Below are 18,520 nucleotides of genomic sequence, written 5' to 3'. Positions count from 1 at the left end.
ATCCTCTGAGCATTAAGTAATGTCATTCTTATCTTTATCTTTTTAAATTTTATTTATTTTAAAGTCTATCGTGTCAGATATGAGAATAGCTATTCCTGCCCTTCTTGTTAGACATTGGCTTGTATGATATTTTTCCATCCTTGCACTTTGACTCTGTTTGTTTTGTTGAGTTAGGTGGGTTTCCTGTAGACAGCATATTGTTGGGTTATTTTTTCTGATCCATCTTCCTACACTGTGTCCTTTAATAGGTGAATTCAGGCCATTGATATTTGCTGATATCAAAATTGAAGATGTTTTAATGCCATTCTTGTAAATTTTTAGCATGTTCTGATAGATAGTCCCCTATCTTGCTAATTCTGTCTTCAGCCTCATTTATTCTATTCTCTTTCCCCTCTACTCTTTTCTGGAGTTCATCTATTTTGTTACCTTGTTCTGATACTGTTTTAGCTTGTTCAGATAGTTGTGTTCTTAGCTCAGCTATTTAAGCTTTCAGCTCTCTATTAACCTTGAGATAATTACTGTTTTCTTCCAGAGTCTCATTTGTTGTCTCTGAATTTCTGATGACAATTCTTTCAAACTCTTTACTCACACCTGTAACTTTTACTAGTGTTTAACTAGTGTTTGGATTTTGACCTCATTATATTTTGCTTCATCCTTTGGGGGGCTTTGAGCTGCACTTTTGTCCTGGTTCATTTCTCCAATATTTCTTCTTATTGGTTTAACCATTTTATATAGTATGTTATGAGGTCCTTCTCTCGGTACTTTTCCATTTACTTATCACTATTGCCTGGATTGACTTGTGCCTAATTAAAGTACTTAAAGAGTTCACATTTGTGGAAATTAACAGTTGTTTCAATATTATTTCAATCTGGGAGATGAAGCATAGAGGCTGTTAAAAGCCTCTTTTGTTCTTTTTCTTCCCTGTAGGCTATGACAGCCTGAGGGCTTTTAAACTATAAGTAGGCTTCATAGCTTAATCCCTTACTCCTCACAAAGAGACAAAGCAGGGTGAGACAGAGATAATCCAATGCTTATGCAAACAGGCTTTCACAGCCCCACAGCTAGGCCACTGAGGTATAGACCTTCTATTGAGTTTCCACTTCAGTTCTCTGTCCCCTGGTGTCAGCACAGGGCCTACCTCCACTCTTCCATATTCTGAGGTCAGTAGCAATGGAGACTCACAGTTGCATTTGGTGAGTCTCTGGGGAAGCCTCTCCTCCCTTCAACTGTGCTCTTGTTGGTGTAACACAGATTGGAGGTGGTATCTCAACAGATAAACTGCTGAACTTTTAGCAGTAACTTAATCTCCCCCAGGCTCCTCTCTGTCCAAGAGCCACACTGGTTTACACTCACCGGTGATATGGTGGGTTCCTGAAGTCATTCTAGTCCTGTCTTGTTGCAGTCCCAGGTGGTATTGCCTTTGGTATTACTAGTTGACTGGAAAGAAGAGGAGAGAAACACAACTGCTGCTGCTCTGTAGGCCCACTGCCAGAAGTTTGAGCACTTTTTTTTTTAATTTAAAAAAAGGAGACATTAACAAAACCATAGGATAAGAGGGGTACGACTCCAAAAAATTGCCACCACCAGATCTCTGTATCCCATCTCCTACCTGATAGCTTTCCTATTTTTTATCCCTCTGGGAATATGGACCCAAGGTCATTGTAGTATGCAGAAGGTGGAAGGTCTGGCTTCTGTAATTGCTTCCCAGATGAACATGGGTGTTGCCAAGTTGATCCTACTGCCAGCCTGCCTCTCTTTTTCCCTAATAGGGTGGGGCTCTGGAGAAGTGGAGCTCCAAGACACATTGGTTGGGTCATCTGTCCAGTGTAGTCTGGTCAGCATCATGCTAGTATCTGGAACCTGGTGGCTAAAAGAGAGTTCACATACAAAGCCAAACATATTGCTGAACACTCATGGATATACGGGTTGGAATATTGCAGATGAAGTGTTGGGGGGTCCTCAATTTTATAGATAGCTAGTAGGCATATTTTAGTTATATTTCAAAGGGCCTGTAGCTATACTAATTATTTTATTTTATTTTATTTTATTCTCTGAGCCTGAAATCTGATATGCAGGTGGATTCAAGTTTTTATCTGGTGAGATGATATCATGGCTGGAAAAGGGACAAAAAGCTGGATCAGAGAAGAGAGTATCACTCATATGGGGAAGGAGTATAAATATTGCTTACTGTAAACCCCATTGATTTTATTTAGTCTGGGGCACATATTAAGCTTAGGAGCCTATATGACCTCTGCATCCTTGTAGATCTGAGCTCACTTTCTGTGTTCATGAATAGGAACATTCAAAGCTGCTCCAATATTGACCCATCTTCTTCAGGTGTAGCATAGAATATGTTGTCTAGTCTTCACAGGCAAGAGAATATGCAGTCTAGCTTCGCAGGCAGGAGACAGGGACTTATGGTTGAGATGGGAATGCAGTTCAATCTTTATTGATGAGCGGGGATGCAGTTCAACAATCTAATCTCTTCTAATCTCTCTTCATTAGAAATCCCTGTCTTTTATGTCCTCTGAGGCAGAAGTGTCAGGAAGAGGAAGTACGTAGGATAGGGGGTGAGGAGAAGGAAAATAGCGTGTGAACCAGTGGGGACTAAACCAATAAAAACAATGACGATGTAAATAGACCACAAAGTCAAGGAATGCAACAGAAGGGGTCTTAGAAGCAGAATTTAGAAGCAGACCAACAGTCTAGCCTACCTTCAGAGGATGGAACATTCTCTACCATTGTTGATCCAAGTTGAGGGCAAGGTCCTATGGGGGGCCCACACAGGGGTCTATTTTATTGTTCATGATAGAGATAACCTGTAACAATGGAGAAAGGAATTTATTTGAGGTCTAGGTCCATCATGTCTGTGTGAGAATCTCATGACTACCCTAATTGGGCCCCAGCTAATGGGGTGGCCTGATAGTGACTAAAGAGTGATTATTAAAGTATGCTAGTCTCTTGCCCTTATTCAGCTTTTGCAGTTCTTGCTTTGCTAAGGATAGCTTTGGAGTGAGTGAGAGAACTGTAATAGGAAGTAGGGGGGGAGAATATCTAAGTCTAATTAGATACTATTTCATTTGGAACTTTTTTTTTGACTCACTGCAGACTATTGTGTACTTTTGCTTTCAGGTATATATTTTGCCCTAATTTATAGATACATGTGAACATATGTTCTATCTCACAGGACCTTGTCTATATCTAGGTTTTGGGACTTTGTTAGGAAGTCAAAAATATTCTTGAGGTTTAGGTGGGAAAGTGTTCCACCAATGCTTTCCTCTAAGTGTTTGATAGTTTCTGGTCTGATACCCATGTTCTTGATCCATTTGGTGTTGATTTTTGTCTCTGGTGAGATAAGGTGGTTCAGTTTCATTCTTTTGCATGTTTCAATCCTTTCTGCTGTTTAGGTCTGTGAAGTTTTCTTCCATTATTTCCTCTAGAATATTTACTTCCCCTTCATCTCTTTCTTCCTCTGGTAGACCAATTACATGAATGTTACTTCTTCTGATGTCATCCCATATGCCTCTGTTGTTGTTTTCAGTGTCTCTCAATCTCTTTTTGAGCTCTTTTTATCTCTTTCTTTCTTTTTCCCAACTCATCCTCTCTCCAGCTAATTCTGTTTTCTGCTTCTGTTAACCTGCTTTCCTTTCCCTCAGCTTCTTTCTTCAGTTCACTTATAGTATTAGCTTGTTCTGTTAGTTGCCCTTTTAGCTCAGCTATTTCAGCTTTCATTTCTCTAATTACCTCAAGGTAGCCTGTATTTTCTTTGAGGTTCTTCTCTGTTGTTTCTCTAATTCTGATAGCCCTTTCTTCCATAGTTGTCTTCATTTCTGTGATTATTAGGTTTACTATTGCTTGCATGCTTTTTTTTTGTTTGTTTATGTGGTTACTTCTGACTGAGTTAGAGTTTCTTCTGGGCTCCTGTCATGATTCATTGTTGTAGCAGTTTTATTTTCCTCTTGATTTAACCATTTTTTTATTGATGTGGTTTTTATTTTTCTGTTCTATCATTCTTCAGTTGTTGTTTTTTTAGTACAAGCCATGCTACACTAAAGACCTTTATGACAAGTGCAGTCACCAAATTCAGAAATTACAACAATAATAACTGAGGCATGGATTGATGCAGTTCAACCAATACCATTTATCCAAACAACACCTCCAGTCCAAGAAAAAAATAGCAACCAAACAAAAGAAAATGAAAGAGACAGGAAAAAAGGGAAAGGAAGAATAGACAACTATGCAAATCTACTGGCCACTATAAATTCTAGGCATAGAGAGGGAAGAAAGGGAAATAGAGAAGACACACACACAGATTTCACTCCGAGTCAGGTTTCTTCCCCAAAATAATTCACGAGTGAGTGTCAGTGAATTCAGAAAACAAAAGAAGGAGGAAGAAAAGTATAAAAAAAAAAAAAAGGAAGAAAAAAAAATGGAAGAACAGTGAAAGGAAAGAGTTTTTTTTTTTTTTTTTAAATTAGCTAGGAGGATGGAAAAAGGAGAGTAAAGAGAAGAGGTAGAAAGAAAAAAGTGCCTCTCACAATGGATAGGACACACAGTCATCTAGCAGTGGAAAAATGCAATGGTTAAGTTTTCTCAACCTGAAGAAGGTAGAAAGAAAATGAACATGTGTATATAATAATAGTAGCAATAAAATAAAATAAAGTAGAAAACCCCTAACAGTCAGCCTACAGCTTGAACCATTCAATTTGCTGCAGGTAGCCTGAGCAAAGACAGCCAATTGTAAGAAGTATAAAAAAAAAACAAAAAAAAAAACAACCCTCCAGGTAGTCTTTCACAGGCAAGGATGAGGCTCTGATTGATCAGGTATTTTGTCACTCAAATAGAGCTTCAGCCACTTAAAAAAAAAAGAGAGAAGTTAAAGGAAAAAGGCTTGTACTGACACTCCTGGTGAACCAGGAATCTTGGTAAAGAAAATAGCTGAGCAGGGAGACTGCTAGGAGTGTCTGTGCTGCCCCTGTAGGTTTGTACTGGGGTGGGAGGGTGATCTCAGAAATAGTCAAAGGATTTTCCTTTGTCCCCGTTGCTTCAATTTGTCAGCCCAGGAGAGAGTTATGGACTGTATACTCTGTCACTCTGACCAGCCCATGTTCACCCTCCTACAGACAGCCCAGTATCCTACCCTATCCAGAGGATCCCTGGTTGCGAGTTGCTGCCTCTTGGAGCTCATGGCAGCAGAGGCTCCAAAGTTGCCATCTTGACTCTGCCTCCCTGCACTTTTTTTTTAAAAGGGGATTTGGTTATATATTTTCCTTCTGGTGAACAATCTGGAAATTAGCTCTATTTTGGCTTATCCTCTCTGCACTTTGACTACAAACTTGATAAATTAATCTTCTATTTTCTCATTCACTCATCAGTTTCTGTCATGTCAAACCTGTTGCACAATAAAGTTGTTGCCTTCAGAGACAGTCGGTGGTCTTCAATGCCTAAAAGAGAGGAGACTGCAAGTTCTCAGTCACTGCTATAAGTCATGGGATTAAAAACCTTATCAGAAGACACTGAGCTGTGAAAAGAGAGACTTTGTCTTCAGGAGGGTCTGGGTTGGTTTGAGTTTGAACCATGACTACAAAGGGACTTGAATTAAGGTTCCTGTTTCTCCACCTGTTTAGTGGTTATGCTTTCCTACCTATTTTACAGCTTGGACTTCAGTGTTACTGTGCACATGACAGTGGGAAGAAATTGCTAACTGTGTAAAATGTAAAGGATTAATCATATAGGAAAAACTTGCTTTAAGTAAAGGACACATTAAAATCTTAAAAAATGAGCCTCCAATTTCTTAAGATTCTACTTTAATGTCGATGTTCTATTTCATTTTTCAAACTTGTTGAATGGCATTTCAATGTTTTGAATGGACTTTTCACCTCTCAATGACTCTTGGCAAGGTAGCCATGGAAACAAACTCTAACTTGCTGCAAATTTAGTTTCCAGATATGTTTTATTATTTTTTATTTAATTAAATATTTTATTTCAATATATACAAAATTTTGCTTGGGCTTTGTTCCTGCATAATGACTCTACCACTCCCAGTGGCCATTTTATTTTCCCTTTTTCTTCCATTTTTTATTCTGACAGAGATTGAGAGAGGGTGGAGGAGAGAAAGAGAGAGAGAGAGAGGGACCTGCAGTGCTGCTCTACTGCTAGTGAGGTTTCTCCTGTTGTGGTTGGGGATGGGAAGCTTGAACATGGATTCACACTCATGTGTACTTTACTGTGTGTTCCACCACCCAGCTCTGTTGGGGCCTGCTTGGCCCCGATCTAGGCCCAGCAGACACTCCGTAAGCCTGGCTTGAGTTTTGCTGATGGTCACTAACTTCCTCAGAGTGACACAGCATTTCCTGTAGGCCGTGCCTGAATTCACCTCTGCCTTCCAGCTGATGATGTGTAAAGAGCACAGGCCCCACCGACGGTGACGCCACCTCACACCACCTCTAACGTCATCTCACCCTACCTTTCCATCCCTGCCTCTAGTCCCTGCCTATAAAAAATGGCCTTTTCCTCAATAAAGTGAGTCACTGCCTTGACAGAACTCCCCACTTGGTGTCTTTTCTTTTCTCAAGTCACTGACACTCTCCCTCCTGCTCAGCCCCAGAAGGGGGGTCTGGCTGGTCCAGATCTCCCTCCTTGCTACTACCTGTCGGGGAGAACCCGACACAGCTCCAGTGAGAAACATCTTTAATAGATAGTACTGGTGAATTTCACTGGAAGAGTCATTAGAACTAACTAATGTGGTCTAGCAATTTCTGAAGAAGTTGGATTCCAGGGGACTTGGGTGATTCTCTATGAATTATATAGGAATTTGACCCATATCTATTATGGTATAGGTACTTAGTAAGTCTCAAATCTCCTAGTTTTAATATTTGTTTTCTCTTATTGAAAAGTTTTTTTTTTTTTTTTCTAATTGTGGGTTAGAATGAGAACTGGATTTCCTAATTTTTCTGAGTTTCTAAACAATTATTTACCTTAATTTACCTATACCTATGGTTATATCCATTGCTCTGTTAGTACCTTGTTACAAGTTACAGTCACTGAATTTACTTAAGTAATTGAATTATTCTTGATGGGAGATGGTAAGATTTTTATTATAATCTTCCTAGCAATTCTGAGTAATAAGAATTCATTCCAAATCTAGCACAATTTATAGATGATTTAAAGGTGACTATCTAATGGGGAAAATGAATGGGCATTCCTGTGTTCATGTGAGGATGGCCACTTTGCTGTTATGTCTCCTTAATTTATTACCATCTGAATTTTGATGATTTACTTCTCTAAAGTTTCTTGATCAAAAATACCAGCAAAAGTAGAGATAGTGTACTGTTAGGTTGGTAGAAAAGCCATGACACATTTTGCATAGTAAACAGAAAATAAATCATGCTTTTTCTGGCAACATAAATTGTTTGACCTTTTCTTTTAATAACTTATCAAAAATCTGTTTGTTTAAAACAGCAAAAACAGACTCCTTCACAGTTCTGGAGCCTGAAAGTCTGGAATTCAGTAGGACAAACTCTAGGAAGTCAAGGGAAAGGGTGAGAGTAGGGAATTTGATTCTTGTGTCCTCCAACTCCTGGTGGTTTCTCTTTCATTCCTGGGTTAATGGCCACACTACTCCAGTCTCTACCTGAATGTTCACTTCATCTTTTCCTTGTATGTCTAAGGACATTTTCTATGAGTTTAGGAATATTTCACATAGTACAAGACAATCTCCTCATTGCAATATTCTTGATTTAATTACCCCTACAAAACTTCTATAAAAAAATGGAAATGCAACCTACAAATACTGAGAGAACTTAATGAGCAGGTACTGTGGAGATGGTGCTTGTCAGATTCTGGTGTTTCCCCAGCCCTGTATTTAGTGGGAAGTATAGTTCTCATGTCTTCTTTTACAAGTTGACAGTTAGTCTCTGCTTGTATCACTTGATTAAGTACTAAGCCTAGTAACAACTTAGTGAGAAAACTTGCCATTTAGCAATAAAACTGTTGCAAAGTTGGAATTTTGCACTTTTCTTGATTTCATCTTCACAAACATAGGATTTGAAAAAAAAAAAAAAAGATGAAGAAAGGCTTACTTCCTTGATGGGGCAACATCTGTTAGTCTGAAAATGGCAGAGCCCATAGTCAAGCCCCACTAAGCCAGTCTATTCTCTGTAGTCTACTAGTCTGTCTCTCTCAGTGAGAGAAGTAAACTACTTAGCAGATAATTCAGACATTTTAAGTGTATTCCTCTCTGAAGGTGGAGATATGAAAAAAAATAAAATTAGCCTTTTTGTTCTCATTTCTAAGCCACCCCAACCTAGCTGGGGAAAAAAAAAAATCTCTGTAAGTATTCTGAACTTTGAATCCTGAAACAACTATGCCTCTTCAAACTTCCAAGTCATCAGAGTGCAATACAATTAGACATTAATAAAATTCTCAGCAATATATATATTCTCTGGAAGAGTGAACACTAGGAATTATGGAATACTTGCCTTCACTTGTCTCATCTTATTTAAAAACATGGAGCACCATGATTAAAATCTCTTCCATTGGCATTTTGGCTTTTCGAATGAGCACTCCACTGAGATTTATTGAAGTGTTTGGAGGAAGTTCTAATAAGTGAGTAGACTGTGGAATCTACAGTTCATGAAATTAACTTATGAAAAAAAAATTCCAGATGTCTGAGGGTACCAAGACAGAATGATTTTCCTATCTGAGGACCCTTTCTATTTTGGCCTCTTTTTAATTCTCTATATGGGACTCATTGTGTGTAAAAAACTTAATTCTTAACAAAACTTCAAAACTAAGATATAAACCAGGACTCATGAGACAGCATATGTGCACATGTATCCATAAGTTAGGGGAAAATATATAACTTAAAGCAAAAGGGCACAGTAGTTTTTAGTGAGTCAATAAATGAAGCAAGTAAGTAGAAACACCTAAAAAGACACTATTAAGTACCTAATGAAACAGTTTTTACTTAGACAAAATACCCTCCTTACCTACTTCCTATTTGAATTCCCTCAATCACTCCAAAGCTAACCCTGTCAGACAAATCAAGGACTACAAAAGCTGAATAAGGGCAAGAGACTAGCAGACTTTAATGATGACTCTTTAGTCACTACCAGGCCACCCCATCATCTGGGACCCTAGTCAGGGAGTCCTTGGATTTCCAAACAGATTTTCAAACATGCTTGACCTAGACCTCTAAAAGGTCTCTCTCACCACTGTCACTGGTCATCTCCATCAGGAAGAACATAATGGATCCCACTGTGGGCCCCTATAGGGTCTTGTCCTCAATGTGGATCAATAATGGTAGGAAATGTTCTATTCTACAAAGAGAGGTTTGACAGCATACTCTAGCTACTACCTGAGGAAGATGGGCTCTGAAATTAGTGCAGCCTGGAATGTTCCTACCGGTGACCACAGAATGCAAGCTCCGATCTACAGAGATGCAGAGGTTACACAGGCTCCTGTGCTGAATATGGGCTCTGAATCAGATTGATGGGGTTTACAGTTAATAATATCTATATACTATTCTCATATTTGGGAGCTACTCTTTTCCATGATCCAGCTTTCTGTTTTTTTTTTTTTTTCAAACTATGACAACATCTCCCCAGCCAATAACCTGTGTCCACCTGCATATTTAATGTCAGATGCAGGAAAAAACTAGTAAAGTTATGGGCCTCTTAGAATCTACCTAAAATAAACTTTCCAAAACGGAGACCCCAAATATTCATCTGCAATATTCTGGTCTTTAGGTTCATGATTAGTCAAAAATTTGTTCTCCCTTATATCTTAATGCTTTTTCAGCCACCAGGTACCAGATGATACCGCCATGCCAACTTGATTTCCCTGGGAAGATAACCCTATCATGTGTCATGGAGCCCTGCCTCCCCTGACCTCTGCCATACTAGGGAAACAGAAAGTCAAGTTATGTTCAGTGGGGAAGCAATTACAGAAGCCAGACTTCCAACATTCTGTACCCCATAATGATCCTGGGTCTATACTCCCAGGTGAATAAATAATAGAGAAGCTATCAAGGTAGGGGGTTGGATATAGAGCCATGGAACTGGGCATTGTCTGGAAATGTACCACTTTTATCCTATAGTCTTGTCAATATTTCCATTTTATAAATAAAAATTAAAAACAAATTAATTCTAAATATGGGAAGAAACTCTACCTTAACTGAAAGTCCATCACCTTAGAATTTACCTTCTGTGAGGTAGGAGTAGTTAGAACAGAATAAAGCCATGAAAGCTTGTCTCTGCTTAATTCCATATGGTTCTGAGTATCATGCTTCTGTAGGAGAGTGAGCAGAATATAATGAGAGAAGAGAGACCAGAATTGTGTTGTAGCCAAAAGTCAAATTTTAGCAAAGACTGTTAGAAAACATGGTGCTGGTCTTCCATTGTCTTTTTTCAGATATGTGAACAAATATACAATCTGCTAAATCTCATGGTTTGAACCAAGAACTAGCATAAATGAAAGATACATGAAAAGCAAAATAGAAATCACAGGAAGCTAGTAAAATGTCCTCAGAGTTAAACAAAATAACAATTTGTTTAAGGTATAAATCAGTGTAAATGTAATGGACTTTGGTGTAGAAAGATTAGATTCTGAGTTAAATAAAATCAGTTTTGATTGCCATGTTTTAGTTATGTGTCCTTTGTTGAGTGATTTTAATTTCCTTAAATTGGTTCTTTTTCCAAAATAAAGGCAGCAGTATTTAAATTCCAACCCTATTTGGGATTATTAAGATTAGACAACACTTGTACTCTTTGAGGCTAGTTAAGCTGGAAAAATACATACAGAGATAAGCTAAATAGGAAGCTCAAAACAAGAGGAAATTTGGCTGCAATGTATTAAGGAACATTCTATAAAAGGAAAGAACTGGTATTTGGTTCAACAGTTGAAATGGATGGCTTCTGGGATAGAGCTGAACACCAACAGTAACACACAAAAGCACAAAAGATATAGATATACATATACACAAATGCTCACAAATACAGATACATAGACTGAACACACACACACACACTCTCACACACACACACACACACACACACACACACACACACACACACACACACACACTTCTTTTTATAGTCTTACAAATGAATGTAGAAAGTTCCTGGTGTCTGTTCAGTAGGTTCTAGGTGACTGAGTGATTTGACTTAAGAACTGTACCTAACAAGTGACAGGATAAAGTCTGAAGGAAGCCATTCCATCAGTGCCATGGATCCCCAGAGACCTATCTGTGCTTTCCAAGACAGACAATAACTAACAGTTTTCACTTGATTTTCTGAATGCTGCTTCTAGTAATATAGAAAAACATTTTCTGGCTTGTTTATAGGGTTTCTCACCCACATAGAAAGTTTCATTACCAGACAAGGCACACAGAAATGGAGTAGGAGAAAGAGACATGAGAAGAAAGTTATGATAAAAGAAACTTCTAGAGGCATGGATGTTTCAGATCATTCAGATAAACTAGAAAAATAAATGAAAAATCACTGGAAAACGCAACAAAATACAATTGATATTTTTTCAGAAACTTACCAAGCCACAGGTGAGTGCAGACACATGGGATCAGTGGGTGAAGAAAGTGGAAAGGGAGAGATTCTCAAAAGTCAAGAAGTTATACTCATTGCCAGCTGGCACCAAGTTGGGAGTTAAGGACCAGAGAACTTTTTCTGGTATCAGAAAAGTAGGCCTGTGCTCTTAACCTGTGAATTTAAGAGCAACAGATTACTGAAGTACACACGAGAACTCACTAGTGTTTATGCAAAACATCTGGCTGAAGTTAAAGTCCTCTGATCAACTCAGGCTACCACAGTCATCTAGAAAAATAAATCCCAGTAAACTTCCAAGTGGTATAGCAAGGGGTTATCAGCTGTTGTGTCTCACCTTGGGGACTGAGATAAAGCAACAGCAAATAATTACCTAAATTATTAAAATAATTATCTAAAAACTTAACAACTTACAACTGTGACATCTTAAGTAACTCATTTAGGCACAAGTGGTTTCAGGCAAGTGTAATTAGTGGATGGGAATGGAGTAAAGGAAGAGCTCTCAAGACTTAAGAAGCTGTGCTCACTGACAGCAGACAGCATTTTGGTACTTGCAAAAGAGAGCAGACGGTCAAGGTAAGGAAGATTTTGAAAGGTAAGGGGATTTTGAAAGACTTAAACTCTGAACTCAAGTATCAAGATATTGAACTGCCCACAAAAGGACAAAATTTAGACAAAAACCCGACAGGTTTAATCCTGAATGAGCTACAAAGACACAGACAAAGACACCCAGATAGGGATATAACTCTTGTTTTCTCTTTGAATGCTCAGAAGAAGGAAATTCTCCAATTTTGTTATACTTACCAACTCCACTTCCAGATAGTGAAACTACAATATGTAGACCCTTGACTAAAATAATAGGAACTAATCAGGCCTAGAGACAAAAAAGTACAACTCTCCTGCCCCACTAAGGTTTATAAACAGGGATGTAGAATAAATATGGTGGTGGAGAGAATATCAACACTAGAAGACACAGTAATTACAATCTGCAAATTTAGTGCTGTTGGAGAGGATAGGTTTGGGGGGAAAAGAAGCATTTCTCCATGAAATAGCAGACTCATTCAGGTAGATGAACATCAAAGCTATTGGGGTCTCTGAGGAAGAAGATAGGGATAGAGAGGAGCAGAGAACATATTCAAAGAAATTATAGCAGAAAAATTTCCATGCTTAACCTATGTTCAAAACATTGAAATACAAGAAACTGAATGCACACCTAAATCTTGAATGCAAATAGACACCTACAAATACAGATCAATATAAAACTACCCAAAATGAAGGACAAGAAAAAAACATATCGCAGGTCACTAGGGAAAGGAAGAAAAGCATGTACATAGGCAGAAGCTATAAGATTTCATCAATTGAGATCAACTAGGAATACTAATTGAGATCACCTGGGACTGCAACAAGGCAGGAATAGAACAACTTCAGAAACCCACCAAATCACCTGTGAGTGCAAACACGTGTGGCTCATGGACAGACAGGAGCCTACAGAGAGATTGAGCAGCTGTTAACAAGTCCAGCAGTTTACCGGTTGCAGCACCACATCCTGTCTGTTTCACCAACAAAAACAGATGATGGGAGAAAAGTACTCCCCTAAGAATCACTAAATGCAATTGTGAGTCTCCATTGCTACTGCCTTCAGAGGCTGGAGCAGCATGGGGGGGGGTGGTGCTGGGAGGGCTGTGCTGACATCTGGGAACAGAAAACTGACCAGGAAATCCATTAAAAGATCTACAATAGTGTTGCCTGGCTTGAGAGAGAAGCTGAATTGAGCCTGGAGCTTTGGATCCTTCAGTAGTGAGAGCCTCTCTGCATAACCAATGTGCTATCTCTCCCCCACCCTGATTTATCTCTTGGTCAGGAGTGAATAATTAATCTGTGAAGCCTACTTATACTTTAAAAGCCCTCAGGCTGTCATAGCCTACAGGGAAGAAAAAGAACAAAAGAGGCTTTTAACAGCCTCTGTGCTTCATCTCACGGATTGAAATAATATTTAAACAACTGTTAATTTCCACAAATGTGAACTCTTTAAGTACTTTAATTAGGCACAATCCAGGCAACAGTGATAAGTAAATTGAAAATTACTGAGAGAGGGACCTCATAACATACTATATAGAGTGGTTAAACCAACAAGAAGAAATATTGGAGAAATGAACCAGGACAAGAGTCCAGCTCAAAGCCCCCCAAAGGTTGAAGTACAAAATAAAGAGGTCAACATCCAAACAATAGTTAAAGAAATAATCACAGGAGTGAGTAAAGAGTTTGAAAGAATTGTCGTCAGAAATGCAGAAACAAAAAATGAGACTGTGGAAGAAAGCACTAATTATGTCAAGGTTCTTAGAGAGCTGAAAGTTGAAATAGCTGAACTAAGAGCACAACTAGCTGAACAAGGTAAAACAGTATCAGAACAGGGTAACAAAGTAGATGAACTCTAGAAAAGAGTAGAGGAAGGAAAGAATAGAATAAATGAGGCTGAAGACAGAATTAGCAAGAACGAAGACAAATAAGAGACAACTGAAAAAGAAGTTAGAGATCTCAAAAAGAGATTAAGAGATACTGAAAACAACAACAGAGACATATGGGATGATTTCAAAGGAATAATATAGTAATTATTGGCTTACAAGGGGAAGAAAGAGGGTGGGGGGCAGAAAGCATTCTTCAGGACATAATAGCTGAAAACTATTCTAGTTTAGACAACATCAAATACATAGAGGTTCAAGAAGTCCAGAGGGTTCCAAACAGATTTAACCCAGGCTTAAGGACACCAAGACACATCTTATTTAGAATGGAAAGGAATAAGGATAAAGAAAGTATCCTAAAGGCTGTAAGAGAAATATAAAGAGTCACCTTCAGAGTAAAACTCATAGGGTCAGCAGCAGACTTCTCCACACAAAGACTACAGGCCAGAAGAGAATGGCAAGATATCTGTCAAGTGCTCAATGAGAAAGTATTTCAACCAAGACTACTGTATCCTGCTAGACTGTCATTCAGACTAGATGGAGGCATCAAAACCTTCTCAGACCAGCAACAGTTGAAAGAATCAACTATCACCAAGCCTGCCCTGAAAGATCTCCTATAAACAGTCAGAGCACCATCAATATGCCATATAACAGAAAACTCTAAAAATCTACAAGAATGACATTAAAATATCTTCAATATATGATATCAATAATTGTCAATGACCTGAATTCACATATTAAAAGGTAGAGACTTGGAAGATGGATCAGAAAATACAATCCAACAATATGCTGTCTACAGGAAACCCACCTAACTCAACAAGACAAACACAGACTCAAAATTAAAAGATGTAAAAAGGTCATACAAGCCAATGGCCCACATAAAAGTGCAGGAACAGCTATTTTCATATCTGACACGACAGACTTTAAAATAAATAAAATCAAAAGAGATAGGTATGGACACTTCTTAATGCTCAGAGGATCAATCAATCAAAAGGACTTAACAACTATTAACATCTAAGCAGCCAATTAGATGCCATATAAATACATCAAATGTCTACTGAAAGAGCTACAGCAATATATTAACAGCAACACAGTCATAGTAGGAGTCTTCAACACCCCACTCTGTCAACTTGGCAGATCATCCAGGCATAAAATCAATACAGACATAAGGGAGCTAAATGAGGAGATAGATAAACTAGAACTATTGGACATTTTCAGAGTCATTCATCCCAAGAAACTGGAATACACATTTTACTCAAGTCCACATGGGTCATGTTCAAGGATAGACCATATGCTATGTCACATAGACATCACCAACAAATTTAAGAGGATTGAAATAATTCCAACATCTTCTCAGATCACATTGGAATTAAACTAACACTTAAAAATCAGCAAAACATTAGTAATACTCCAAAAATGTGGAAGCTCAACAGTACACTACTTAACAACTACGGGGTCAAAGAGGAAATAAAGGAGTAAATCAAAATGTTTCAAGAGTTCAATGAAAATGAAAACACTAGCTATCAAAATGTTCGGGACACTGTTAAGGCAGTACTGAGAGGGAATTCATAATCATACAAGCACACTTTAGAAAACAAGAAAAAGCACAAATAAACACTAATTGTGTTGGAAAAAATGGTTTGAAACTTCTAGAAGAATGAAAATGAACCTCTATATTTCACCAAATACAAAAGTGTATTCCATGTTGATCAAGGACTTGGATGTTAGACCACAAACTATCAGATACTTAGAGGAAAATATTGGCAGAACTTTCTTCCACATTGATTTTAAAAATATTTTCAATGAAATGAATCCAATTACAAAGAAGACTAAAGCAAGTATAAACTTATGGGATTACATCAAAGTATAAATCTTGTGTACAACAAAAGAATCAATACCTAAACAAAGAGACCAATTACAGAATAATAGAAGATCTTTACATGCCATACATCAGACAAGAGGCTAATGACCAAAATATACAAAGATCTTACCAAACTCAACAAGATAACAAATGACCCCATTAAAAAATGTGACGGGACAGGTACAGAATATTCACCACAGAAGTGATCCAAAAGTCTTAGAAACACATGAAAAAATGCTCCAAGTCTTTGATTGTCAGATAAATTCAAATAAAGACAACAATAAGATGCCACTTCACTCCTGTGAGAATGTCATACATCAGAAAAGGTAACAGCAGAAAATGCTTGAAAGGTTGTGGGGTCAAAGCAACTCTCCTGCACTGCTGGTGGGAATGTCAATTGGTCCAACCTCTGTGGAGAACAGTCTGGAGAACCCTCAGAAGGCTAGAAATGGAGTTACCCTATGATCCTGCAATTCCTCTCCTGGGGATATATCCTAAGTAACACAACACACTCATCCAAAAAGATCTATGTACACTTATGTTCATAGCAACACAATTTGTGATAGCCAAAAACTGGAAGCAACCCAGGTGTTCAACAATAGATGAGTGGCTGAGCAAGTTGTGGTCTATATAAGAATGGAATACTACTCAGTTATTAAAAACAGTGACTTCACAGTTTTCAGCCCATCTTGGTTGGTGCTTGAAGAAATCTTGTTAAATGAAAAAGATGGTGGTGGAGCCAAGATGGCAACTTGGAAACAACAGCTGCTATGAGCTCCAAACAGAAGAAGCTTACAACCTGGGATTCTCTGGATAAGGTATGATACTGGGCTCTCTTTATGAGGGTGAACAAGGGGTAGTCAGGGTGACACCAAAAAAGAGTCCTATAACCTACTCTTGGGCTAGAAAAAAGAGGCCAAAAGGAGAAACTAAGGATAATCTTTTCAGCTTGATTACTTCTGAACACAACCATCTTTCCCACCCTAGAAACAGTCCCCAGGGGCTGGGAAGCTGCTTGTTAGCAGGCTTCCCTCTGAGCTATTTTCTTTATTAAGATTCCTGGCTCACTAAGGGTATCATTCCAGGCCTTTTTCTTTTTGTTCTCCTCTTCTATTTTTAAGTAGCTGGAATTAAATCTGAGTGACAAAATAGGTGACCAATCAGAGCCTCAGAAAGTCTACCTGGAGGTTTTTTTTTTTTTTTGATACTTCTTATAATTGGCTGTCTTTGCTCAGGCTGCAGCCAATCCAGAGCAGTCCATCAGTAGACTGACTATTAGGATTTGTTTACAGTATTTTATTTTATTATTATTATATTTATTATTATTTTTATTATTATATGTATTATTATATTTTATTATATGTATTATTATTATTATATTTTATTATTATTATATTATATACACATGTCCCATTCCCCTCCTCTTCTTCAGGTTGACCAAAATTAACTGTTGTTTTTATTTTCAAATGATAGTTAACTGTTTGTCCTATCTATTTTGATTGGAACTTATTTCTCTCCCTTTTCCCTCCACTTCCCTTTTTCTATCCACGTAGCTAATTCAAAAATAAAAATAAAATAAAATAACTCTTTCCTTTCACTGCTCATTTATTTATTTTTTTTCTTTTCATACTTCTTCTGCTTTCTGAATTCACTGATACTCATTTGGGAATTATTTTGTGGAAGAAATCTTGCCCGGAGTTGACTCTCTTTTCTTCTTCCATTTCTCCTCTTGCTATCTCTAGAATTTATAGTGGACATCAGATTTGCATAATTGTTTATTCTTGTTCTCCCTTTATTCCTTTCTCTTTCTTTTTCTTTCTGTTATGGTGCTATTTTTTTTTCTTGGAATGGTGATACTCTTTTGCAACTATAGTAATTTCTGAGTTTCCTGACTGCATTGGTGAAAGGGCTTTAGTATAGTGTGGCTTGTACTCAAAGCACCACAATTGAAGAACGACAAAACAGAAAAATAAATACCACATAAAATTAAAAACTGATTAAATAAAGAGCAAATAAAACTGCCACCACAACGAATCAAGACAGGAGCCCAGAATAAACTCCAAATAAGTCAGAAGTAACCATAGATAATAAAAGTATGCAAGAAATAATAAAACTAATAATCACAGAAATGAAGAAAACTATGGAAGAAAGGGTTGTCAGAATAAGGGAAACAAGAGATGAGCCCCTTAAATTAAATACTAGCTATCTCAGGTAATTAGAGAACTAAAATGTGAAATAGTTGAGCTAAAATGCTAATTAGCTGTAAAGATAATACTACAACTGACCTGAAAAAAGAATCTGAGGGAAAGGAAATCAAACTAACAGAAGCACAAAACAGAATTAGCCTGACAGAGGATGAGCTAGAGGAAGCAAAGAAAGAGGTAAAAGAACTCAAAAGAGATTGAGAGACACTGAATACAACAACAGAGACATATGGGATGACCTCAAAAGAAGTTAGATTCATATAATTGGCCTATGATCAGAAGAAAGAGAGGAAAGGAAAGGAAATATTCTAGAGGAAATAATAGAAGAAAACTTCCCCGACCTAAACAACAGAAAGGACTTTAGGATCCAAGAGACCCAAAGAGTCCCAAACAGAATCAACCCAGACCTGAAGACACCAAGATACATCATAGTTACAA

The sequence above is a fragment of the Erinaceus europaeus genome, chromosome 3, assembly GCF_950295315.1.
Source record: "Erinaceus europaeus chromosome 3, mEriEur2.1, whole genome shotgun sequence".
Classification (NCBI taxonomy): Eukaryota; Metazoa; Chordata; class Mammalia; order Eulipotyphla; family Erinaceidae; genus Erinaceus; species Erinaceus europaeus.
This window is presented reverse-complemented; position numbering follows the sequence as displayed.